Source organism: Periplaneta americana, chromosome 5 (genome assembly GCF_040183065.1).
Source record: "Periplaneta americana isolate PAMFEO1 chromosome 5, P.americana_PAMFEO1_priV1, whole genome shotgun sequence".
NCBI lineage: Eukaryota > Metazoa > Arthropoda > Insecta > Blattodea > Blattidae > Periplaneta > Periplaneta americana.
This window is the reverse complement of record NC_091121.1, coordinates 23,936,111-23,964,013: the sequence shown is the minus strand read 5'-3', so window position 1 is coordinate 23,964,013 and position 27,903 is coordinate 23,936,111.

Genomic DNA, 27,903 nt, shown 5'->3' with positions numbered 1-27,903 from the left:
TGAGGTGAGGGTGAGAATTCGCCATAGATTACCTCATATTTTCCTTACGTTTTGGGGAAAACCTCAGATAGAACCCAACCAGGCAATCAACCCAAGCGGGAATCGAACCCGCACCCGAGCGCAACTACGGATCGGCAGGCAAACGCCTCAGCCGACTGAGTTACGCCAATAGTTGCGACTTAAGTTCTAGGACAAAATAATAATATCAGTGCCAAGTATGACTTATCATAATTAGTGTGCAGTATAAACGCGGAAAACATTACTTATAATAAAAAAAAATAATAATACAATAGCAATGGAAGCAAGAGACTGTCCTAGGATTATCAGTCTCAAAACTGTCTCCATTTATCAAAATTTCAAATGAAGCGCCGGGATTTATACCTGGGTCCCCGTCAAGGAAAGTCTTTAGCTACTCAGCTAAAAGTACGGCAAGGGATACCACATATTCAAAAGTTATGGAGATCGATAAAGCAGCCGATTTCATTACCACACTCGTTATTCTTATGGGAATGCCTCTGGACACATATTCCCCTGTAACTAGCACCGTCTGTCGGCAATGCAATAATGTTCCGCAAGTAGTCACAGCACGGTCCAGAGCCCTAATTCCCCTTGCACCCCCAACATGCCGCCCGCCGTCGCTACCCTTACACGCATCGTTTAGTCCACGTGTAGCAGGTTGGCGCAGCACTGCCTACAATGTGAACATCAGAACTGGACCAACATTACACGCAAACAGTAAAAATTCTGTGACCAACAGAGTTAGGACTACAGTTTTCTAATGCTCACTTCACCTATTAAATTACAGTATATTCACGTGTTGACTCACTATTTCTTTCACATAGTCCAAGAAGCTGGTCAAATATGAGGACAGGCAAAAGACTTTCACAATTCACGATGTGCGTAATGCAATTCACTGCAAAAAAATCATATTTCATTCATAATGTTTTGGTAAAATTTACAAATTTATTTAATATCTTCTATCTCTGTTCCTAGTACTGAGATTGGTGTTGGCGTTCTATTTGGCATTATTTTTGTTTTTCAATCAATTACAGTAAAACAAAAATAATGTCAAATAGAACGCCAACACCAATCTCAGCACAAGGAACAGAGATAGAACACGTGGACGATTACATCTACCTAGGGCAGACTGTCTCACTTAACCAAGGGTTGGAGAAAGAAATACAAAGGAGAATAACACAATCCTGAAAAGCCTTCTGGGCGCTAAAGTTTATACTCCTCGACAGACTCAGACTAGAGGCTCTTAACTCCTGTGTATTCCCGATGCTAACATACGGTTGCCAAACAGAGAGGCAAAAGATGAACATCGAAATATGCCAAAGGAAAATGGAGAGGAAGATAGTTGGCGTTTCATTGAAAGACAAGGTCTCCAATACGGCACTGCTGAAAATTACAGCTTCTTAGAACATCACAGAAAAAGCCCTCGTAACGAAGTGGAAGTGGGGTGGTCATGTAGCAAAGCAGCAACAAGGCAGATGGGCGCGAGAAACCACCATCTGGGACCCGTACATAGGAAGGAGAACACAAGGCAGGCCAAGAAGAAGATGGGCAGACACATTCAAGCAGCAGCTGGGAGGGAACTGGTCAACCATCGCCCGCAACAGGAACGAGTGGAGACAGATAGTGAACAAACTCATATAGAACTAAAATTTGACAAACTCTAGTGTATCTCATAGTGAATGTAAATGTAAATATTGTTCACGTGAAATAGCTCATCATGTGAACCACACCAACCGAGCTTCCCCTCCTGTGGGAGGCCCTAGCCCTTCATGGAACACAGTGGCTTTATTCATTCATTCATCTTCATATAACTGCCACTGAACCAGGCTTTCCAGACTTAAGGAGGGAGCAGAGCTGTTTTCCAGGAGAAACTTAAAAATCCCACAGGGCCCGCCCATTCTACAATTATTCCGAGATTCCCAAGGGAAGTGAAATCTCAAAATTCTCATTTACAGTCATTGAACTTGCAGCGTCATTGAATTCCAGAAGCTGGATCAAATTAGAACTAGAATTAGTCCGTAGAATCCCTGTAGGGCATAGAACTAAAATTTGACAAACTCTAGTGTATCTCATAGTGAATGTAAATGTAAATATTGTTCACGTGAAATAGCTCATCATGTGAACCACACCAACCGAGCTGGCAAGGTGGCTATTCTGGCATTCCCGCGTAGCCAGTTCGGGAAAGATCCTCATTCTTTTGATGCTGCATCTATCAGTAGTCTCTACTCTCGGCGGTCCTTGGGTGTTGTCGTCCAGTTGGATCCAAAGTGAAGCTTGAGATCGTCCGCCCATTTTTTTTCTGTCGGCCTACGCTCCTTTGTCCGGCTCTTGGGTCCCAGGTTAAATGGTTCCAATTTCACTTCAGCTTAGTCTTTCAAATTCGTGAAAGTATTTTCATTGTTGCCATGTCTACTTAATTTATCGTCTTTTCGCATCTCCATGGGGTTTTCATAGTATAGTACGTCCGCTCAAAGGAGAGCCACTTGGAACGTGCGATTGGACACACTTACCGCAGGGAGCAAGTAGGCACGCGACTCCGAGCAGATCCATGTAAACAACGCTGCGTTGCCATCTCTCCCTTCTGAAGACTGAAGTGAACCTTCGTGTGCGTCTTATAATACAGAACTAAAACACGAACATCTATTCAGATTCCGTTGAGTCACTATTTAAATCAATTACACAAGATTTCAAGCTAGCTTCTAAGGAGCGATAATCACTTTCTTTTGTCTTTACATGTTCGATATACTTTGCCTAATGCTTTTTATTATTAATGTCATCCATCACATTTGCTATTAAAGCACATACTTCTTGAACAGATTTATTTCCCAATGCATTTTCTGACCAGAGATTTCTCTTCAGTTCCGAACAAACGAATTCTATGGCATTGAGACAACAATGGTAAGGGGGGGGGCAGTCGTAGTACAACATGGCCGTATTTTGAGGATAGTTCGTCAATTGCATGCCTCTTTTTCTATGACGACTACGTTTTATGTTGCGCGAGTCACTTCTGTAGAGGCACTAGTATTTTTCAATGGTGTCAGGCAATTAACAGCATCGTCTTTAAAATACGTATAAATACTAATAATAATTAACACCATTTGCTCTTGTACAATCTTACCTCGTCCTAATGGCGATTGTGTGGATTTACGTCAACGACTATTGTTACTATCCGTTTCCCAAGGACGCCACATCATAAATACAATCACAATGTATGGAACACAAAAGCCACAATATACACTTACGGTCTTCTGCCTCGTTCTGAGCTAACTGTATTATACTTCCGGGCTCGTTTGAAACCGAATACTATATGAAGTTGTTCTCGGAGCACCGACTTAGATCTGTCAACAGCGCTGGCTTACCAACAACCAGCCGCGTGCTTCAAGACTGAAACACCTGACGCCTCCCGCTCAAGGTAGGTGCAAGTGGCTCTCATTTGAGCGGACGTACTATACAATGGGTGGTATTAATAAAAACGAAGACCTTGCTATGCTCATCTTCCTCATGAGCAAAACGAGCTTGCTTTTTCTATGAGGAAGCTCTGAAATGTCGTATTAATAAAAATTATCGGAGCTTGCTCTTACGTGCCAAAGCTTGCTCACAGAGTTTTCTTCACTTAGCGTGGGAATTCGTATCAGTAGAGTCGTCAAACGGGTTCAGGCCAGCCACAACAAGCGATACCGTCACGTGTATTTCGATCGAAAGGATTAGTGATTGAGCTATGTGTGATACAGAGGAAGACGTTGGGAAAAAGGGAGAAGATCTATCTTTATTTATGGATATCATTAAAAAATTTCCAGTTATATTTAAGAAGTCAATTTTACCGGAATCGAGGCAAAAGAAATCTGCAGCATTTGCAAATATCAGAGAGAAGTATGAAAAAAGGGTTTGGGGTGCCAATGACCGAGGCACAATTAATTAAAAAAGTGTCCAATATGAAAAACAGATTTAAAAAAAGATGGGAAACAAGCACATAAAGATGAATGACTGTCCGGGTTTATATGGGATCTTTAATTGAAAAATCCGTAGTGACACTTGTGGCGGACAAGGTTGCAGTTGGATTTTTCTCGGGGTACTCCCGTTTCCCCTAATGAGGAATTTACATTATTCTGTCAACATTTCTCCATTCAGTCATTATTCCATAGCATTCCTCGAATGCCGGCTAGCGACGTAAGGACGGGGCTGGCCTAGGGATTAGTGGAGTTGCTTGCTCGAAACCTGGATACATAGCAAACCTTAGTGTAGTCAGCCGGTGTGAGTTTGGGAATGTGCCTAGCTTGAGGGTTAGTGCAATGTATCTTGATAAGTCGCAGTGCTGGGTCATAGTGCCCATCTCCCAAATTCTATTTCATTCCAGTGCATAATATTTGAACTGATAATTTCATGTAAGTTACATTTGTGTGTAAGTTGTAAATAAAGAGGTATTCGACATTCCGTGTATTATCAGCTGTGATTTGATAGTAGTTTTCAAAGAGTCTTGCACGCTTTTCCTTATAATACTCTCTGTGTTCCTTCAATGCCTCCAATTGTTCCAACAGCATTAGCCTCTGCAAATCTGTTAAGGAAATATTTAAATGCACTGCCACTGGTTTGGTTTGTGTCACCTAAGAAATAGTCGGTTAAACAATCCACGTTTTCTTGATTAAATCGGTACGTTGTTTTGTAATCTCTCGAAAGTGAATCTCTGTGCTCCTTATACAACTTTTGAGGCCATTGAATATCCAGGAACTCAGCCATTTCGATACAACAGCTTCACTCTACAAGCTTGAGTTTCCCATTCAGGTAACTCAGGTTTTTTGAAGCAAATGCTTCAGAGCAAGAAGCAAAACTACGTTTTATTAATAAGTAATGCGAGGAAACTATTACGTGCTGACTCCTTGCTCAAAGGTGGAGGAAATTCTTGATGAGCAAGCTCATTTTCCTCAACTTTATTAATAGGAAAAGGAGGAAGCTCACAAAATTTGAAGCAAACTCATCTTCCTCATCTTTATTAATACCACCCAATATACGGCAAATACTCAGCCTCATCTCACCAAGTCCTGTCACAATTCCATCGACGCTAAATAAAAGAGTAGTTGATACGGCATCGTTAAATAAACAAACGTTAACAGTATTTCTTCAGGCACACTTGCTGTATTTGAGACATTTACCCGGGGTACCGATCTGCGACATTCCCACGATTCAATTCTTGACCTCCTCATTGCAATATGGGGCACGACCTTGACCAGAGGGCTTATGCCACTCTTGAGCGGAAGGCTTGCGCGGCATACGTGTACAGGATTATGTCTTCACGTAGCCACATGGGGCAGGAGCTGTGTGTTAATGTAGTACTGTTCAGTGGGTGGATGTATATGGCACATGTAGGACGCTATGATGACTGATGTTCCAGGGGAGGGGGTGCTAGTTTACGCTCCATGGTTCTCATTCAGCTGTCCATTACACTCAGCTGGCGCCAACCGTTGTCCGAGCGAATCGCTGAGTTGCGTTTCATTTTTTGCCTTACTTTTTTTTTTCTACTTTTATGTAGGCACGTTGCGAAAAAGTGTATAGGGATGGAGAAAACACCCGAAGACGCATTCTTTGTTCCATCTGTCCAGCTCTCTAGAATTCATTAAATATTTTACGTGAATTCAATGCACAATCGGAGGAAAAAAATGCATAAAACAAAGTTACATGATTTTAATTTATTGTGTTCGGGAATGATATCGGTTCTCTGTCACAGAAATAATTCTCCTTAAAATTTATGACTGGTTTACAACTAATAAACTAGCATTAAACATTTATAAAGCTAACATAATTCATTTTAAAACCACTTCAAATTTAATCTCTGAAACATTGGACACAACTATCAACAATATACCTCTACTAGAAACATCAACAACCAAATTTCTTGGTTTGCATATTAGTAATACAATAAATTGGAAAATTCATATCAAAGAAATAACCCCCAAACTTAGCTCAGCATGCTTCGCGATTAGGTCGTTACAACAATTTCTAAACAGTAGTATCTTAAAGACAATATATTTTGCCTATTTTCATTCCATTATGTCCTACGGAATAATATTTTGGGGAAATTCTGCAGATAGTAAAAATATAATATTCTTATTACAAAAAAGAGTAATTAGAATAATAGTTGGAGCAAAGGCCAGAGAATCATGTAGATTATTAAAAAAAAATTAGAGATTCTAACCTTAACAAATCAATACATATACTCTATAATAAATTTCCTCTTATGTAATAAAGAAAATTTTCCAACTAACTCAACCATACGTAGTATAAATACCCGTAGAAAGAATGATTTTCATACGCCATCATCAAATTTATCATGCTATCAAAGGGGAGTACGTTACATGGCGATAAAAATGTTCAATAGTCTTCCTGAAGACATTAAGAATCATAGCCAAAACCCTGCATTATTTAAGGTAAAACTAAAAAATTACTTAATAACTCACACTTTCTATTCTGTAGATGAATTCTTGACATTTAACAGTACTGTGTAAATATTTTAATACTATTAAATGGTAAACATATTACATTGTATAAAATATTATTGTTATTAAGGTATTAATTCTGTACAAATTTCATATTTACATTTTATATGTATTGCATTTATATTTAAACGTAAGAATTGGACATGTTCTTTATTCTATGCTATAAACCAAATGTAAGAATATTATGGAACGAAAAATCTATCTGTCTGTCTGTCTGTGTCTATCTGTCTGTATGTCTGTCTGTCTGTCTATCTATCTATCTATCTGGATTTAGCGATATCGTTTCTAGGTGTAAGTACATCCACTAAACAGGAGAAGGAAAAACGGATTCCATTCCCGACAGGGCTCAGAGATTTTCATGTAAAATTGAAGGCATTATTACAAAAACAGTCCTAGTCATTTTTAATGAAATTAAATTAAGGACACATTTTCTACTATTTCAAATGTTTATAGACTTCAAAAACGATCCATGTCAGGTGCAATAGCCACAAGGATAAACACCAGTTGTACGGAAACAGCTGACTTGTGTTGTTCTATTCATTTTTATTTTTTCCTGAAAAATAGCAATTTTGACAAGGATTGTTTTCGTAAAAATGTCTTCAATTTCTACCTCGGGACTAAGAGAGATGACGATGTAAAACTTCTAATCACTAGACTGTGCACCAATACGCCTGAGTCAAATTCCAAAAATTAAATTTAAATAATGGTTTATTTAACGACGCTCGCAACTGCTGAGGATATATCAGCGTCGCCGGTGTGCCGGAATTTTGTCTCGTAGGAGTTCTTTTACATGCCAGTAAATCTACTGAAATGAGCCTGTCGCATTTGAACACACTTAAATGCCATCGACCTGGGCCAGGCCGCAATCTCTAACATAGAAGGCCAGCGCTGTACTGACTACGCTACCCAGGCCGACTGGGTCAAATTCCAAATCTCTCCGCAGTGTATATGAAGAGAAGGCATGTGTCACTGTTGATAGTGATTCGTCTGTCGGACGGGGACGTTAAGCCTGGCGGCCCACCTGGTGCTATTCAACAGGAGTAAGCTAAGTACCGGCACCGAGTTTCCCCTTCTCCCTTCCTCATCACCAGACTTCGGGCCTGAGCACAGAAACGCATGAAGTTCAGAATGCACGGGATATAGTGTTGTGTTGGTCGAGTGGAGTTGGAGACGGATCGCGCCGTTACTTCGTGTCTCAACATGTAAACTATCCATCATAGTACGGCACAAAATATATTTCACTCTGTTCAGATGCAGTATATACAGTACATTCCTAGTGTAGACAATAAATGTCTACCATTAAAGTATTAATGTGAGTTGTAACCTTCAATCAGGTGTCCCTACGCCGAAGCCTGTTACACGTACCACAGCCAAGCAGCAATACACACAACGGTAATGCACATTACGGACCCACCTGTGCTGTTGCTGTCACCCTTCCACACGGTCATGGGGTCATTCATACTCCGTGTACTCCAAACCTCATACTGGTTATTCTGTGTCCCTGGGCCGAAGCCTGCTCATCACCAACATCCTCACTCACACTAGCACTTACACATACACTCACCCTAGTACGTGCACGATGTAACTTCCCACAAATACATTTCATGCACAGTGTGGCTCGCCGAAGTTATTTGAAACTTGAAAATAGGTCACAGTCCTGTCATCTATCCGTAATATACGGAACCCGAATCAAGTAAGTGAAGTGGGTAGGTATTGGATACACATACAAACATAATTTATTGATGCTAAGTGTATGATTCTTGGCTTATTTCTTCGAGGACTGGGCCCCGACGGATCCACGCTCTTAGGCATTGCTCCATTATCACTATACAGAGAGCTACGTATTCTATACATGTATATTACGGCATTTAACTTTACACTTCTCACCAAATTACAACTTTGGATTAGAAGCAGCAGCTTGATATTGACATCTTGTAAATGTTATGATTATAGTTATATATTTCTTACTTACTTACTTACTTACAAATGGCTTTTAAGGAACCCGAAGGTTCATTGCCGCCCTCACATAAGCCCGCCATCGGTCCCTATCCTGTGCAAGATTAATCCAGTCTCTATCATCATATCCCTCCTCCTTCAAATCCATTGTAATATTATCCTCCCATCTACGTCTCGGCCTCCCCAAAGGTCTTTTTCCCTCCGGTCTCCCAACTAACACTCTATATGCATTTCTGGATTCGCCCATACGTGCTACATGCCCTGCCCATCTCAAACGTCTGGATTTAATATTCCTAATTATGTCAGATGAAGAATACAATGCGTGCAGTTCTGCGTTGTGTAACTTTCTCCATTTTCCTGTAACTTCATCCCTCTTAGCCCCAAATATTTTCCTAAGCACCTTATTCTCAAACACCCTTAACCTATGTTCCTCTCTCAAAGTGAGAGTCCAAGTTTCACAACCATACAGAACAACTGGTAATATAACTGTTTTATAAATTCTAACTTTCAGATTTTTTGACAGCAGACTAGATGATAAAAGCTTCTCAACCGAATAATAACAAGCATTTCCCATATTTATTGTGCGTTTAATTTCCTCTCGAGTGTCATTTATAATTGTTACTGTTGCTCCAAGATATTTGAATTTTTCCACCCCTTCGAAGGATAAATCTCCAATTTTTATATTTCCATTTCGTACAATATTCTGGTCACGAGACATAATCATATACTTTGTCTTTTCGGGATTTACTTTCAAACCGATATATATTTCTAGAAAACTTTTTTCGCAAACTGAACTGGAACAGAAATTGTGGAATAAACATCAACGGCAGCAGACTAAATAATCTAAGGTTTGCTGATGACGTCGTATTGTTCGCCAAATCACCCAGAGAACTGCAGTCAATGCTCCAAGAATTATGCGACACCAGCAGATCAGCAGGCCTCCTGATGAATATGACCAAGACACAAGTAATGTCGAACGGGCCGGAGTCACCCATAATAATTGATGGTGCAGAACTACAATACGTGTCTGAATACGTATACCTAGGACAGCTAGTCTCTTTTCATCAGAAGACAGAGAAGGAAATAAAACGAAGGATTTCTCTCGCGTGGAAGCATTCTGGAGTCTCAAGTTCATCGTACTGGAGGGAACACTCAGCAAGAAAATCAGAGTAGAAATATTGGAGACCTGCGAAACTCCTGTACTGTTATATGGGTGCCAGACATGGTCTCTTACTGCCAAACTTCGTAACAGTCTCCAAATATGCCAAAGAAAGATGCTGAAAAAGATACTAGGCTTATCACTGACGGACAGAGTTCCAAACGAAGTGCTACAAAAGATAGTAGCAATTAAAGATCCAGCACTGCAAGCCACCAACACCAAATGGAAGTGGGGAGGCCATGTTGCACGACTTAGAGACGGAAGATGGACGCAGAAAGTCACACTATGGGATCCCCGCATTGACAAGAGATCACCCGGAAGACCAAGAAGAAGATGGGCCGACCTTTTCAGTGAACGAGTAGGAAGCCATTGGTCAAGCAGAGCAAGACATAGGGAAGACTGGAAAAACCTAAGACTACAAGTGAACAGCAACTAAAACCACTGCGACAGAAACAAGCGAACAATACCAAACTGTGCAGAATGTGAACCAAGTGAACAATTCCTCTCTTACGCGAAGTAGCTCACCGCGTGAGACAAATAGAGCTCTCCCTCTATGGGAGGAGGCCTTTGCCCTTAACGGGACATTTTTAGGCTAATCATTTCATTTCATTTATTGATGAGGAAGACAACATAATTTATTTTGAAAGGTGGTAGTAGGAATATTAATCAAAACAAGGAAAACAATCTAAGAAACTTGGGTTCCAAGATTCTAGAATTAATATTTTCCGATATACGGGTACTTGATAAATATATCATAGGAGATGCTCAATGTGATTTTAATTTTCGAAAAGAAAGAGCATTTAGTATTCTGAGAGATTTTAGTATTCATCAAAAGAAGATAAAAATGATTGGGTCCTAAAATTAATATTTTCCAAGATAACTATTTGTTCATCGGTATCATAGGATCTTACATTCAATGTGATTTCCATTCATTTTAACGCATCCTTCTGCCCTATGTCTCAGAAATTACACCTTGTTACCCTTTTTTGTTTACAGGATTTCCGATCTGTTACAATATCATGGCAATTAATATTTGAGGCGCTACAGCCCGTGAAGGCCCTGGGACCGATCAACCGGCTGCTGGCCTCACGCCCACATGCCGAAGCGGAGGTGGACGATCATCCAACAAGAATGGAGGTATTGTGTGGTTAGCACGATGATCCTCCCAGCCGTTATAGCTGGCATTCACAACCGGATTTCGATACCTATCGTAGCTCCCCAAGTGCATCACGATGCTGGGTGGGCACCGGTTCCATACACTGCCGACATTTTATGAGAAAATTTCTTCCCCCATGAGGGCTCGAAACAGCGCGTATTCCGCAACGCGAGTCCTAGGCAAGATGCCTTAGACACGACGCCACGGCGTGGGACCTGTTTTTTTTTTATTGGGTTATTTTACGACGCTGTATCAACATGATACAGTCAACCCAAGTTGATGATAGAGACTGGATTAATCTTGCACAGGATAGGGACCGATGTCGGGCTTATTTGAGGGCGGCAATGAACCTAAAAGCCATTTGTAAGTAAGTAAGTAAGTAAGTAAGTATGAATGAAATGAAGTTGATAATGCCGGTGAAATGAACCCGGGGTTCAGCACCGAAAAAATACCCAGCATTTGCTCGTATTGGGTTGAGGGAAAACCCCGGAAAAAACCTCAACCAGGTAACTTGCCCCGACCGGGATTCGAACCCGGGCCACCTGGTTTCACGGCCAGACGCGCTGACCGTTACATCCAGGTGTAGACGTGGGACTTGTTACTATATATCCAATAAAAAAAAACGAGCAAGAAGTTTACATTAGAAGATATGCTTTTCTATTTACTTCAAAGGCATTGTTTCATACAAAATTTAATTTTTGGACCCAGTTTCATTAAGCATTTCTTTTCTCGTGTGTTTTTGTATTTCAGCCGGCGACGCGCTGTTGCTAAACTACCCAGATTTCAGTATAATTTTCTAATACAGTAGAACCTCTATTATCCGTGGTAATGAAGGGGGTGGACTGGACGGTTAATCGAATAAATCGGATAGTCCGTACCGTAAAATATTTTCGTAAATGAAGTGAATAATACTTGAAGTTTCGTAATTTACTCCGTAGTCTTGTGTTTAACACGCTAGGTAGTGGATCAGAAGTTCACTGATTTCAGTTGTTAAGAACGTGTTTTTAAGGGGCAAAGAAATTTCTTGTGATGGCTGTAAGCGGAAAGACAGGAATAGTAGAGGTCTCATGTTATAGATTTACATACTCTATACACTTTATCCTTAATTTTTATTACATCGCGTACAGTTGTAACATCAGTCTCGTATTCTGATGCGAGATGAGCCACAGTTTCCCTTTCCACAAATCACTCAATTATATTCATTTTTCGATACTTATCACAAAAGTTTTCTTTCGACACTCATGCAAAATATTTTATATAGAAATTGTACAGTTTGGCAGTACGAACAGTAGACCAAACTGGAAGTGTAAATGCTTGCAGGCTAATAACACACTCTAGAAAGAAAACGGACTAATATAATGTACAGTAGTACTCCATATGTTTCTGTAGCAAATAAAAAAGGGGAAAAAGAGCGAGCGAAAGACAGTCGGATAATCCGTTAATCGGTTAATAGGGTGTCGGATAATCGAGGTTCTACTGTATTAAACATGCAAAATACGTTTTATTATTTATTTAATGTATCCTATTGTCCCCTTCGTCTGCACAGCTATTTCACTTCCACCCTGTATATTATTCTATTCTAATACTAATAAGTTACCAGGTGCCTTATATCTCGGCCATTAACAGTCCAAACACTTGTAAGACGATAGCGTGCTGATGTCACAAGTCAGATGTTGTATTTCTCCCACATTTGGATGCCAACTGGTACCATAGTTCCTTAAAATAGAGCGTCACCCACTTCGTCTCCATCATCAATTAAGATACCATTCATCACTTCCCGTGAAGCGCCATCTCCGTTTACCACCCACAGTCTTCGGGCGGAAGGAGGAATAAATGTTATTCTAGTTCTTTAAACGCCTATTTAATTCAATATTCAGTTATGTAAACATGTAATCTTCCTGTTTAGAACTTCATATAGTGATATTATAGTTTATAATTCATAATTAATTAAAGCTCTCTAATCGCAGTTTAGCTCAAGTGGTTGTTGAAATGTTATTAAAGAGCTACAAGCCGTAGCTTAGTTTCTTTCTGCAGCTCCGTATACCAGAGCGCGAGCTTAACACTTCAGAAATTATAGGGGAGTAGTGGGTACAGTGAGTTAAAAAATATTAAGACATATGTATGCAAGTGATAATTCAAGTATTTTTAAAATCAAGTGCAATAGAACTATACATTAAAACATGGAGTACAATAATACATAAACAAAAATGTTAATAGATAAAGAACATAATATACAATACGTGTTTGTCAAAAAATGCAAATGTCTCACTGTTCCTATTCAGGAGGGTACAGTGGGACACCACAGTGAGTCTGTTAACGGACATTGAAATGATTTACATTTATTTCAAAAGAAAGGAAAGCTTGCTGTCTCTTTATCTTGTCACGTTCTGGAGGCTTATTTACAGTAATTTTGATGTCTGACTTCGAAATCATTGAAGCATCTGGAACATTTGCAAAAGTGAATTTTCTATGAAATTTCAAACTTTTGCGAAAAAATGAAATTAATTTTTGGCGAGAACAAAGCTTATAATTATAAGAATTTAATTTAATTCTTTATTATTTTTAACATATTCTTAAATTTTGTGAATTTTTTTTATTTAAGAAACCATTAAAATGTAATGAATCTATTATTTTAAGCTATAGTTCCTAAATTGGTTACTAGTATGTTCATTTTTAATGTTAGTTACCGGTAAATGTAATATTATTACAGTTTGGTTTTGCAAATCATTGGTACATGGGGACAGTGAGACGTCTCAGTGTACCCTTCAATGGCATGTCTCACTGTTCCCTTTATGCATAGTTCGTTTAAAAATGGCGCCATCACTTCAAAATCAAAACAAGAAAGACGAAACTTTGCCAAACATAACCTCAAATACCATAGTATTAGGTAACAAAACATTCATATTTCTATTTCATTTGTATATTTAATATAACCTTCATTAAACACAAACCAAAATTTTACTTCTAGAGTGAAAAATTACGATTTATTTTTTCATCACTCAACTTTATAACTGGAATCAAATCGAGTATGAAAATACTGTTACTTTACTCGTGCAACGTACAACTCCACTGTAACCAACATCTTAACATCAAAATTTACCATCTAATAAAAAAAGTCTCACTGTTCTCCCTGTCTCACTGTACCCACTTCTCCCCTACCTCTTAACTCCGACGTTAACTACACGGATACTTGTGGTGGGCAAAATCGGAGTTTTGGGGTTTCCCTACCGCTCTACATCTTCTACATTTAATTTTATCGATACTTTCTATTTCATATTATATGAGAGCCATTCAATAACTGAAGAGGAAAATGTCTGTAACATAAATAATAGTCCACACCTGTGGAGTAACGTTCAGCGCGTCTGGCTGCGAAACCAGGTGGCCCGGGTTCGAATCCCGGTCGGGGCAAGTTATCTGGTTGAGGTTTTTTCCGGGGGTTTCCCTCAACCCAATACGAGCAAATGCTGGGTAACTTTCGGTGCTGGACCCCGGACTCATTTCACCGGCATTATCACCTTCATCTCATTCAGACGCTAAATAACCTAGATGTTGATACAGCGTTGTAAAATAACCCAATAAAATAAATAAACATAAATAACATGGAGGGATATTATATAAGCTTATTGCCAACATTTGGGAGTTTTCAAAATTAGTGCGTAATTGCAATTAAAATTGAAGTGTTTTTCTAAGAAAAATCCATAGTCCAAAAAATGTAAATTTGGGATATTAAAGATGTGGTGAGCGTATTGTAGCCGCCATTTCCTGAGTTAGTTGATAGTGGAAAAAAATACCATAGTGTTACGTTCAGGGGTCTGCATCGGACGCTTTCGCTCGCGCGCCAAGTAGTTCATAGCATAATCCGATCGGCCGGCGCCGTGGATCGTGTCCCGGAATAGCTCAGTTCGAAAGAGCGCTCAGCGCGCAGAGCTGAGAGGTCCTGGGTTCGATTCCCGGTGCCGGTACGAATTTTTCTCGTATTAAATAGTAATTATATATATATTTTTTTTAAATGGAAAAAATATGTTTTCTTTTTTCATATAACAGAAAGACAGTGTTTTTACACATACCAATTTTGATTATTATACAAGATACAGTAATGGAGGAAAAAGATGTTGAATATTTCCAAAACTTTTACTGCTGTAAGCTGTACCTAGCCCCTTAAGATGAAACAATTCTTCTCTTAGCTCTGAACCATCATCCTCTTCATTAGTTCTGTTCAGCTGCTTCTGTTCGTAAGACTGCCAGTCTTCTTCTGATGAACCCTGGGATAGCGTATATCAAATTCTTCACCTGATTCAGAATCATCTTTCTTCACAATCCGCTTCTTCGAAAATTTTCGTTTTGTTATTGGCACTGGTTCTTGTAAAATTTCTTCATGTGCAACACTCTTACCAGGAGGAACGTCAATCTTATTCTTTTTCCTCATTTTTGAGAACACTGAAGGGATTACTCATTCGTCTGTAATGTAGAGCAAGCTATAATGTTCTTTTTAATCACTTGAGATGATGTATTGCATATTGCAAAGAGTTTTTATAGTTCTAAGCTATGCAGAATTGTAAGAAAAAACCCGACAACCATTTCGAACATTTATTAAGAGAGATTAGTCGAGCTTTTAAGAACATTATCCGAGTTTTCAGAGATTTATACTCATATTAAGGTAGGAACAGTGTTAACTGTCTCAGCATGGGAGCAACAAAATTGGATGTGATTGAAAAATATTGTGCTCTCAGTCTTTTAGTAGCATGTCTGTCAATTTTTCTGTACATGCTACATCTAAAGCTTCAAGTCGCTTAATTACACCAGTCTTGGTCTCCGGTGTCAGTTCCTCTATGGTTTTCAAAGTACGTACCCTGTTTTAACACCGAACCACAGTCTAGTATATACAGTCACGAAGCTCAATAAGTAGTAAATATGCATCCATAGATAGTTTCTCACCACTAGGGTCGCTAATATCGCCTCATTACAGACAATGCGAAATAGTACCAGCATAGTCTATTGTTCCTAGCACCCTCACAACTCAAGCTTCGTGACTGTATATACTAGACTGTGACCGAACTTTCCACTAACATGTACTTGCCATTGAGCTCTTATCACTTTTTCAACTGTTTTGTGGGCAAGAGCATAACATGCACCCTCTAAGTAAGTGATAGTTTTTGTTGATGAAGTGCAATGCTCTTGCACAAAATGTCTTTGAAATGTTGAAATTCGTCTGAATTCGCCAATATTTATAAGATATTTATTTATAAGATATTTATTTATTTATAAGATATTTATTTATTTATTTATAAGATATTTATTTATTTATTTATAAGATATTTATTTATTTATTTATAAGATATTTATTTATTTATTTATAAGATATTTATTTATTTATTTATTTATTTATTTATTTATTTATTTATTTATTTATTCTGGTGTAGTTAAGGCCATCAGGCTTTCTCTTCCACAACACCAGAAATACAAATACAATAATAGAAATAAACATAAAAAATACACTATATACAAAGTAAAGCTACACAAGAAATAAAGAGAGAGAGAGAGTGAGAAAAAAATACTATAAAGAAAGTAAAGCCACACAAAAATATACACAGGTTGCAGTCACACAAACTTTAAATGAGTGATTAAGTATCATAATTAATTGTATCCTAACTAAATAACTAACATAAACAAGAAACTTGCAATTTTAATCTACATTAAAAAAAGAAAAAGAAAAAAAAACACAAATCAATACTTCTAGTAATACCTAAAAAACATTAGCTAAGACAAAATTTTCCAATTTAATTTTGAATTGTGATAAAGTCCGGCAGTCCCTGACGTCATTAGGTAACGAATTCCAGAGGCCGAGGTATTTCTACAGTATAGGAGGATGAGTATAAAGACGTTCTATGATGAGGGATAGAAAGAAGTGATTGATGTCGATTTCGAAGAGTTGTAAGAAATTGAAAGCGCGATAACAGGTAATTCGGAGTATAAGTTACTTGTACAGATACTTCCACATAAAAATAAATGTCGTGAATAAGTCAAGATTTCGTGTTCTATAATTACATATTAACTGTCAAGTGCCATTAAAAACATAATTTATACTTTTACCATTCATATTAACACATTTCGTGGTTCACCATAAAATCGTTTCTTTATTTTACATAGGATTCTGTATGCGAGTGCAATGCACATTCTTGCAAGTTTCCGTCGAAGAATTTTTTAGCTGAAGTCTACGCGTTCCTAGTGAATGACGGAGTCGTTGGCGTGTGACGAACTTAACTTGTCGTTTTGTCAGAATTTATCTCGCATGATCGGTGTGGTGTCAGACAGGGGCTGGCTGATCTGATCGTGTTTTGTCTCGTTTAGCGACCACCGCTTGGATCGATAGTTCATTTCACGCCACTCTTCCCTCGACAGCTAACTGTTCAGTCCGGTCATGGCCTACTCTGAAAGCACCCGTCTAAATGTCCAACTGATTCCCTTGTCTAAACAAGTACTAGTCTACTCTTAACTTTTACATCGGTTTTGGCGGTAAAATTGTTGGTTTTTAGTAAAAGGTATCAACAAAGTGCTTTTAATTTGTTCCTCTTACGTCATTGGCATGTGGCGTGGAATATACAACATACTTACTTACTTACAAATGGCTTTTAAGGAACCCGGAGGTTCATTGCCGCCCTCACATAAGTCCGCCATCGGTCTCTATCCCGTGCAAGATTAATCCAGTCTCTATCATCATATCCCACCTCCCTCAGATCCATTTTAATATTATCTTCCCATCTACGTCTCGGCCTCCCTAGAGGTCTTTTCCCCCGGCCTCCCAACTAACACTCTATATGCGTTTCTGGATTCGCCCATACGTGCTACATGCCCTGCCCATGTCAAACGTCTGGATTTAATGTTCCCAATTATGTCAGGTGAGGAATACAATGTCTGCAGATCTGCGTTGTTCAACTTTCTTCATTCTCCTATAACTTCATCCCTCTTATCCCCAAATATTTTTCTAAGTATTTTATTCTCAAACACCCTTAACCTCTGTTCCTCTCTAAAAGTGAGAGTACAAGTTTTACAACCATACAGAACAACCGGTAATATAACCGTTTTATAAATTCTAACTTTCAGCTTTTTTGAGAACAGACTGGATGACAAAAGTTTCTCAGCCGAATAATTACAGGCGTTTCTCATATTTATTCTGCGTTTAATTTCCTCCCGAATGTCATTTAAACTTGTTACTAATGCTTCAAGATATCTGAACTTTTCCATGTTTTCAATGGATAAATTTCCAATTTTTATACTATTTCCATTTCATACTATGTTCTGGTAACGAGACATAATCATATACTTTATCTTTTCGGGATTTACTTCCAAACCTATCTCTTTACTTGCTTCAAGTAGCCTGAAAGTCCCGTGTTTCCCCTAACCGTTTGTCGATTTTCTCCGAACATATTCACGTCATCCGCATATACAAGCAGCTGATGTAACTCGTTCAATTCCAAAACTTCTCTGTTATCCTGGACTTTACTAATGACATTCTCTAGAGCAACGTGAAAAAGTAGAGTTTATAGTGCATCTCCTTGCTTTAGCCCGCAGTGAATTGGAAACTGGTCTATATGGACTCTGCTCTACGTTTCACTGAGACACTTTTAATTAATCGAACTAACTTCTTGGACAACTTACAGAACTACAAAATCATTTTTGAATTATTATTATTATTATTATTATTATTATTACTATTATTATTGTTATTATTATTACTATTATTAACTTCGTTATTATATATTATAGGGCACCGGAATTTTTTTGTGGACGTAAAGAACAAATTGAAATTCTTAAGCAAGTAGACCTACATTAATTAAAATGAGTGAATTTTACAGGATTTAAAGCCTTACAAATAAACAAATTTTATTATTTTATTTACTGTTATAAATTTATTTTCATCAATCCGGGAAAATCTTATAAAATATAGAATAAAATGTTTTATTTTCGCTGGCGGAGTTAAGGAAATAAAGCTTTATCTTCCACTCAACCAGCCTTAATCATACAATACTGACACACATAAGTTATTTAAATTATGAATATTTACAATACACCAAAGATTCTCCAGCAATATTCTTCAGTTACGTTTTAACGACTAGTACATGTTTATTTTAATCGAGGTGAAGCCTATACGAAAAAGTAGTAACTTACGTAATATACTTCACAATTAAATACTGCACTAGACGGAATCATAAAATAACGTTAAAAGAACCAAGATGTGAAACTACTAGAGGAATAGGCTTAAAACATAGTGCAAAATTAGGTCTAAACCTTATAGTAAATTCGTACAAATTTCGCTCACCTTATTAATGCTAATATTATTTTACAATAAAAATAAAATTCATCTTTCGAATTATTCCGAAATAAATTTTCTCCCAACGTTCTTATAATCTCTTAAACAGTACAAGAATAGTTTCTTCTTATTTTTAAACTAAATGTCTGTCGTACAATTTTTTTCTCTGTACAGGCCGGAGGGAAAAAGATCTCTGGGGAGGTCGAGACGTAGATGGGAGGATAATATTAAAGTGGATTTGAGGGAGGTGGGATATGATGATAGAGACTGGATTAACCGTGCACAGGATAGGGACCGATGGCGGGCTTATGTGATGGCGGTAATGAACCTTCGGGTTCCTTAAAAGCCATTTGTAAGTAAGTAAGTAAGTAAGTAAGTAAGTAAGTAAGTACAGGCTTATATCTCCGAACACGAGTTCTGCTCTTTCGGAAAGTGCTGTTACTTTGTATTTTTTCGTTTTATTATTGAATTATATTAGTTATATGTTATATGTTATAAATTTACTTAAGTTATCTATTCAATTAATTTATTTATCTATTTAATATTAAGAACTGTAATGTTACTTGCATTTTTGTAACCATACTAGCATTTTTATGCCCATGTATCTATTTACTCACACTGCAAATGGGTATATACCCGGTGGCAGTGGTTACTAATTACACTCAATAATGACAATTAATAATAAACACAAATAATACAAACATTAATAATAAATATTAATGTTAACTAATAATAATAATGGGGTGAAGAAGGGATAGTGACGCGAAACATACAGCCTCTCCTATCCAAATGTCATCCTCACCTTCTAGTGGTGCACCCTGTTTCTACCAACGAGGAAATGGCGATCGAGTCACAGCGGTATAACTGTTTCATCAAATGCAGAGGAAATGCTGCATTACAAGCCTGTCCAGAGGCTAAAAGTGGCAGCCCCACTACTGGACTACCTAACGATAAGGCTAGTAACCTATCTTAGGGAAAATTACATTACTTTCAAGCCTCAAACAAGCAGTATACAAATTCAATTGGCTAGATCATGTAAGAAGAATGGAAAATTCAAGAATCTAAAAAATTATGATGCAGTATAAACCTAGAGGACATCGTCGACCAGGACGACCTTTTAGAAGACTGCTAGATGGGGCCGAAACAGGTCTACAGAGGCCTAATTCGTGAAGGATGATGATGAATAATAATGATAATAATAATAGTAATAATAATAATAATAGTAATAATAATAATAATAATAATAATAAGCATCCTAAGAGGGGTAAGACAAGGGTGCCCATTATCGCCTACTTTATTTAACTTTTATATAGGCGAAGTCACAAACAGTGGCAGATAAATTTAAAATCAAAATTTAATATAAATAAGGAATATTTGAACACCTTGCTCTTTGCAGATGATCACGTAATATTTTCAAATTCAGAAGATAACTTACAGAGGGCCCTATATAACCTGAACATAATAGCTAAAGAATTTAACTTAAATATTTCTTTAAAAAAGACAAAAGTTATGGGATTCAAAGGAAAAACATCAATAAGGTTGAAAATAATCCTTAATGATGAACCAGTAGAACAAGTGAACCATTTTGAATATTTAGGTTATACATTATCATATGACAATATAAATGATTTTGCCAAAAAAATGTTAAAATTTCAAAAACTAGTAGGAACAGTTAAAAGAACCTTCGTAAAGAAGGTAAGGACAGATACAGTTCTGAAGTTTTACAAAACAATGGTCATACCAACATTGTTATATGGCTCAGAGATTTGGACCCTAACTAAACAGCAAGAAAGAAGAATGGAGGCAGCAGAAATGAAATTGTTGAGACCATTGGCAGGATATACACTGTTAGATCATAAACCAAACAAATACATTAGACAGGAATTAGGCATTTCAAATATAATTGATGTAACTCATACCTATATAAATAGATGGCACGAACATGTAGAGAGAATGTCATCAGACAGAGTTCCAAGAAAACTGCACAACTACAGACCCATGGGACGACGGGATGTAGGAAGACCGAGGCGACGATGGAATGACCAGTTTTAGAGTTCAATTACTATTGGGACGGAACAGGCCGGACGGCCTAACCGTGATGTTTATGATGATGATGATGATGATGAAGATGATGATGATGATGATGATGATGAGCATCCTAGGTTAAATGAAGCACGATCACTTAAAATAACATTTAAAGTAAATCTAATTTGTATCTTAACCCAAAGTTCGAACTAAGACACACGAGTGTGATAGGTTCATACCTGCACAAGTACCTTTCGGCACTACACTTCTCACTAATAAATCTATAATCTTGTATTAGTAAATTAATAATTAAATACTTACACTGACATGTCTTCGCTGACACGTAATGAAATTATTATTATTATTATTATTATTATTATTATTATTATTATTATTATTATTATCATCATCATCATTATCACCATCATTATTATATTATTATAGTAAAAGAGTAGAAAATGTAATGTTACTCGTACAACATTGAAATGTGTCTGACAGTTGATATGGAAGCAACCCAAACAAGAGTATACATATTCCCATGCTCTCTCCTTCACTTCGCTGCGATGTCTTTACAAATAAATTTCACAATCTCTTTCATAGCAAAACTCGATTTTTTCTGCAGCAAGAAAGGCTTTAGGCTTGGAAAACCGCAAGTGGCTTGGAGATTTTGCGGAGCGAAACGAAAGGATTTTTAATGGACTATGAAGAATGAGGGACTCTGCTAATAAATCCATTAATCATTGCAACAAAAGCCACAAGAGTGCAGTAAATTCGTCGTAGGTTTTTGGTTCTGGCAGTCCAGAAATGTGCCTTGCTTAGAATTTACAAAACTGGCTGAGCGTTCTTTATATTTTTTTTATTTAACTTCCACCGGGGCTTTGTGACAAATCTGGCTATGACATGCGAATTCAGTGAACAGCTTACTTCTCAAACACCACATTTTTCAGCCTTTTCCATAATATTTAAGGAAGAGAAATCTGTTTCTATGCTATAATTCATAATTTCGCTATGAAACAAAACAAGGTAATGAATGCAGTAAAAATGATGCTTTATAATAGTAGTAGTAGTAGTATTAGTAGTAGTAGTAGTAGTAGTAGTAGTAGTAGTAGTAGTAGTAGTAGTAGTAGTAGTAGTAGTAGTAGTAGTAGTAGTAGTAGTAGTAGTAGCAGCAGCAGCAGCAGCAGCAGCAGCAGCAGTAATAATAATAATAATAATAATAATACTTATTTACTTACTTAATTACTTACTTACTGGCTTTTAAGGAACCCGGAGGTTCATTGTCGCCCTCACATAAGTCCGTCATTGGTCCCTATCCTGAGCAAGATTAATCCATTCTCTATCATCATAGCCCACCTCCCTCAAATCCATTTTAATATTATCTTCCCACCTACGTCTCGGCTTCCCTAAAGGTCTCTTTCCCTCCGGCCTCCCAACTAACACTCCATATGCATTTCTGGAATCGCCCATACCTGCCACATGCCCTGCCCATCTCAAGCGTCTGGATTTAATGTTCCTAATTATGTCAGGTGAAGAATACAATGCGTGCAGCTCTGTGTTGTGTAACTTTCTCTATTCTCCTGTAACTTCATCCTTCTTAGCCCCCAAATATTTTCCTAAGCAATTTATTCTCAAACACGTTTAACCTATGTTCCTCTCTCAAAGTGAGAGTCCAAGTTTCATTCCCATACAGAACAACCGGTAATATAACTGTTTTATTAATTCTAACTTTAAGATTTTTCGACAGAAGACTAGATGACAAAAGCTTCTCAACGGAATAATAACACGCATTTCCCATATTTATTCTGCGTTTAATTTCCTCCCGAATGTCAGAATATTCTGCGAAATGGAACTATAAAAATTGGAGATTTATCCTTCGAAGAGGTGGAAAAATTGAAGTATCTTGGAGCAACAGTAACAAATAATAATAATAATAATAATAATAATAATAATAATAATAATAATAATAATAATAATAATAATAATAATAAAACAAAATATTAACATTAATAAGATAAATACTAAGAATGATAAAATAAAATATAGAACCACTTAGCGAGAGTTAATACAAGTTAAATAAGTATATAATAACCAGAAGAAAAAAAAAACGGACTCGAAAATCAACATAAAAGCTTAGAACTACATTGTAGTACTTATTAACATACATATGAATTTCAATAGTACATTATGCAATGAGCCTATAATGATAGTAATTAAGACACGAGGATGTTTATGAAACGAGAGCAAGCTCGTTTCATAATTTTCATACGAGCATCTTAATTACCATTATAGGCAAGTTTCATAATACTTTTTATGCTCGACCATATTTCTAACTTGAAATTATTCGTGTTATACTTATGTGACTGGGGAGCGAACTGACCTTGTGCAATCTCGTAAATTGTGAGATGTGCGCAGACGCGAAAGTATTGATTTTTTCCGGGCAACGAATGTCGACGACCTTGATATATAAACTAGAGAGTAAGATAAACGTTAAACTTGATATAATCTTGAAATTGATTCGACATTGAAAAACGAGATAACAAATTGAATTTATTTGAATATTATTTACAATTAACGCTAATTATTATAGTAACAGAACATAACCTTCTGCGACAGTATTGGATTTCCAGCCTGTGTGACGTTTTGCTAGTTGTCTTTCGATTGCATATCCGAGAATAATCGAAAACCTGAAATTTAATGAAGAGGTGTACTTTAATGAAATGCATTAAAGGACTGCTACCAGGTGTATAATTACTACATTTCGGCATGGTTGAGCATAAAATACAGTACTGAACATTAATTGCATTGAGATTTTTACTTTTGGACATTTGCATTGGACCATTTACCCTTAGACTTTTATTACTTGACCTTCATTCCGGGGAAATTTTATTATCGGACATTTTTCTTTTGACATTATGACCTGGAACGGAAAATATCTCCAATAGATTACAAACTGTGGCCAGTTTTCTGCAATCGTGCATGACGCGTACACGGGTACGTAAAACCGCTAAAGAGCTGCGTATACGTATACGGAAAACCGAATTGCTCTTCAATTCTTTTTTCCGTGACAAATATACGTTCTCAAAGCTATTGATCTATAGTAAATGAAACAAACTTTTTGAGAATCATACGTACTGAGGACTGCAAGAAACGATTGGTTAAGTAATGTAACTGTAGGCCTACAAAATCGAAAGAATATATTAGGCCTACTGCAAATACAATAACCGAATATCATTATAAATTACAGATACAATTAAAAAATATACAAAGACATCCGATGAAGAGTGAAGTAACGAAATTAGAGTGAAACTCTCGAAGAAGTTTATTTTACGATCGAAAAACGTAAGAGAATATTAAATCGTATTTACAGTTTCATATAAGCTTCTTTTACTTGAATTTACCTAATTTAATGACACATTACAAACGGATGGAGGCATTTCGGTTACAACAAAAAGCGTTTTTCACCATTATGCAGTAGCCAACCGAAAGCAGAATATTAAATGGAAGTGAGATTCACTTTACGTGTTCACTTTATGCAATGCATTTTGATAGCATTAGACTGTCTTCAAGCAAGATGAAGCAGGTTTCTATGCGAGCTTTAGTTTACTTTTAGTTACATTTTCATAAGGCTCTACATTCGATTTTTTCTCTTATACATTGCTTTTTTGTCTACCTACACCCCATCTTAAATGGTTATTTGACTTCCATAATATTCCTGCTTTTATATAAGGGATAAAAAAAGAGGAAAGCTCTTCGAATAATTTCTTCGAGACACGAAATTGTGGAATAATAGAACGCTAAAAAAAAGTTGGAGAGGAAAAAGAAGAGGTAGGCTATAGAAGAAAGAAGAACAAGCAGTGTGTACTTGCCCACGTCTTCATCTTCAAGTTGGCTCCACTGCTTCGCTCGCGTCTAATATTTAAAAAGAATATGGCTCCAAATTGGCTTAAGAAGCCACACTTTGACGGCGCAGAAAACACGGAAAACCCATCTGCATTAGATTAAATGCTATATAGGCCATATTGGCCATACCCATGAATATCGTCCGTAACTGGATGGCTTTTTTCCACCCTCTTTTGGATGAGAGAGAGGAAAAAAACCTTTCTTCCCCCTCTTCCGTTCCTCATTGCCAAGAACTGCCATTCTCTATACCCCAGCGGTTCCTTCCATAAATAGAAAAGAATCATTTGTTCCTATTGAAGCGGATGACGCTTAAAGAGGACCGTGGAGGGACGGGGGTTGCCGTTCCTATATGACGTGACGGCGGGACAAACCGCAAAGGAAGCTGTCAACAACAATTGATACATTTCCTGTTAAATTCCATGCAATGCCCGCTGGAAAATTGTCATACTAGAATCACGTACTACAGACTTGCGTTCTATTCAACACAAAGAGAGGGAGAATAATCGACTTTTGCGTAAAATAGATGAAAAAGACTGAATATTCTGCCTGCGGATTTAGAGTAATCTGAAAATTGTTCAGCTTCGTTCATGGATGTTTCAGGTATTGTATAGACGCAAGTAAATAAAAGGTAAATATGAGTAAATAAAATATTTAAATAATCAGCGAGGATATAATATACGCGAACTCTATAGACTACTCTTACGTACGTAAACAAGCATACAAACACAACACACACATACTGACGCACTGAAAACATACGCATAAATATTTACATACTTAAGATTTACGCACTTACAACACGCACACAAAATACAAACTAATAACAGACATAAATACTCACACTCAAAATACACACATATTCACACGTTCACAACACACACAAATACAAACCCATAACACACATAAATACTCACACACTCAAAATGCACACATATTCACACGTTCACAACACACACAAATACAAACTCATAACACACATAAATACTCACACACTCAAAATACACACATATTCACACGTTCACAACACACACAAATACAAACCCATAACACACATAAATACTCACACACTCAAAATGCACACATATTCACACGTTCACAACACACACAAATACAAACTCATAACACACATAAATACTCACACACTCAAAATGCACACATATTCACACGTTCACAACACACAAATACAAACTCATAACACACATAAATACTCACACACTCAAAATGCACACATATTCACACGTTCACAACACACACAAATACAAACCCATAACACACATAAATACTCACACACTCAAAATGCACACATATTCACACGTTCACAACACACACAAATACAAACTCATAACACACATAAATACTCACACACTCAAAATGCACACATATTCACACGTTCACAACACACAAATACAAACTCATAACACACATAAATACTCACACACTCAAAATGCACACATATTCACACGTTCACAACACACAAATACAAACTCATAACACACATAAATACTCACACACTCAAAATGCACACATATTCACACGTTCACAACACACACAAATACAAACTCATAACACACATAAATACTCACACACTCAAAATGCACACATATTCACACGTTCACAACACACAAATACAAACTCATAACACACATAAATACTCACACACTCAAAATGCACACATATTCACACGTTCACAACACACAAATACAAACTCATAACACACATAAATACTCACACACTCAAAATGCACACATATTCACACGTTCACAACACACAAATACAAACTCATAACACACATAAATACTCACACACTCAAAATGCACACATATTCACACGTTCACAACACACAAATACAAACTCATAACACACATAAATACTCACACACTCAAAATGCACACATATTCACACGTTCACAACACACACAAATACAAACTCATAACACACATGCAGTAAATAATCACACACTCAAAATGCGTACATATTCACACGTTCACAACACACACAAATCGACTCACTCACAACATATACAAAAATAATCACACACTCACAACACACAAACAACATAGTGGGGTTTTAAAAGATTTAGTCTATTGTTGGAATGAAACATGAAATACACATGAAACAAGTGCCAGATGAAAGACTAACATCACATTTACTGAGGTTGAAATTAGAAACAGAAGACAAGCAGAAATCGAACAAATGCAGTAGTATTAATTTCATGCTACCGATTTTACACAAAATAGATGTTCTAAGAAATGTGCAACATATTTCCTTGTTGGCAAAATTTGAGTCTGTGACCGGTACACGACGTGAGTACCGTCGTGTGTTTATCGAAGAACCACCACACCCGGATAATCTATTTCAATTGTTTCCGGGAAAACCTCGGAAAAAACCTCAACCAGGTAACTTGTACCAATCAGGATATGTACTCATGCTCACTCGTTTCACGGCCAGACGTGCTAACCGTTACTCCACAGCGGTGGACGTGAGTGCTGTAATACTGAGAGTGCTTACAAATGACATTAATTTTAATGTCAAAAACTGAGCCAACCACTCCACTTGCACTACTAGGCCTATATTATAAATAGAACGCACCACACGTAGTTGGCGCGTGTATAGGATATATATAGCAGCCCTGGGCATAAAGGGGAAGTGAAAAGGAAAGGAGATACCCCCGCCCAGGTTCTTTCCGCTTTAGAAACGAACACATATTAAGGCACTGTGCATCAGTGGTGGATTTTATGCGAGCAGCGAAATCCGAAAACTATGATGCATGCCTTATATATTCCATCACTCAGTGACGCTTGCCTTCAGGTCTACTCGAATCGGTCCGATACATAATTAACTGTCTCTGCAGGATAATGTGGAGTGGGGACTTACGGGGTAGTCTGCAGACCTC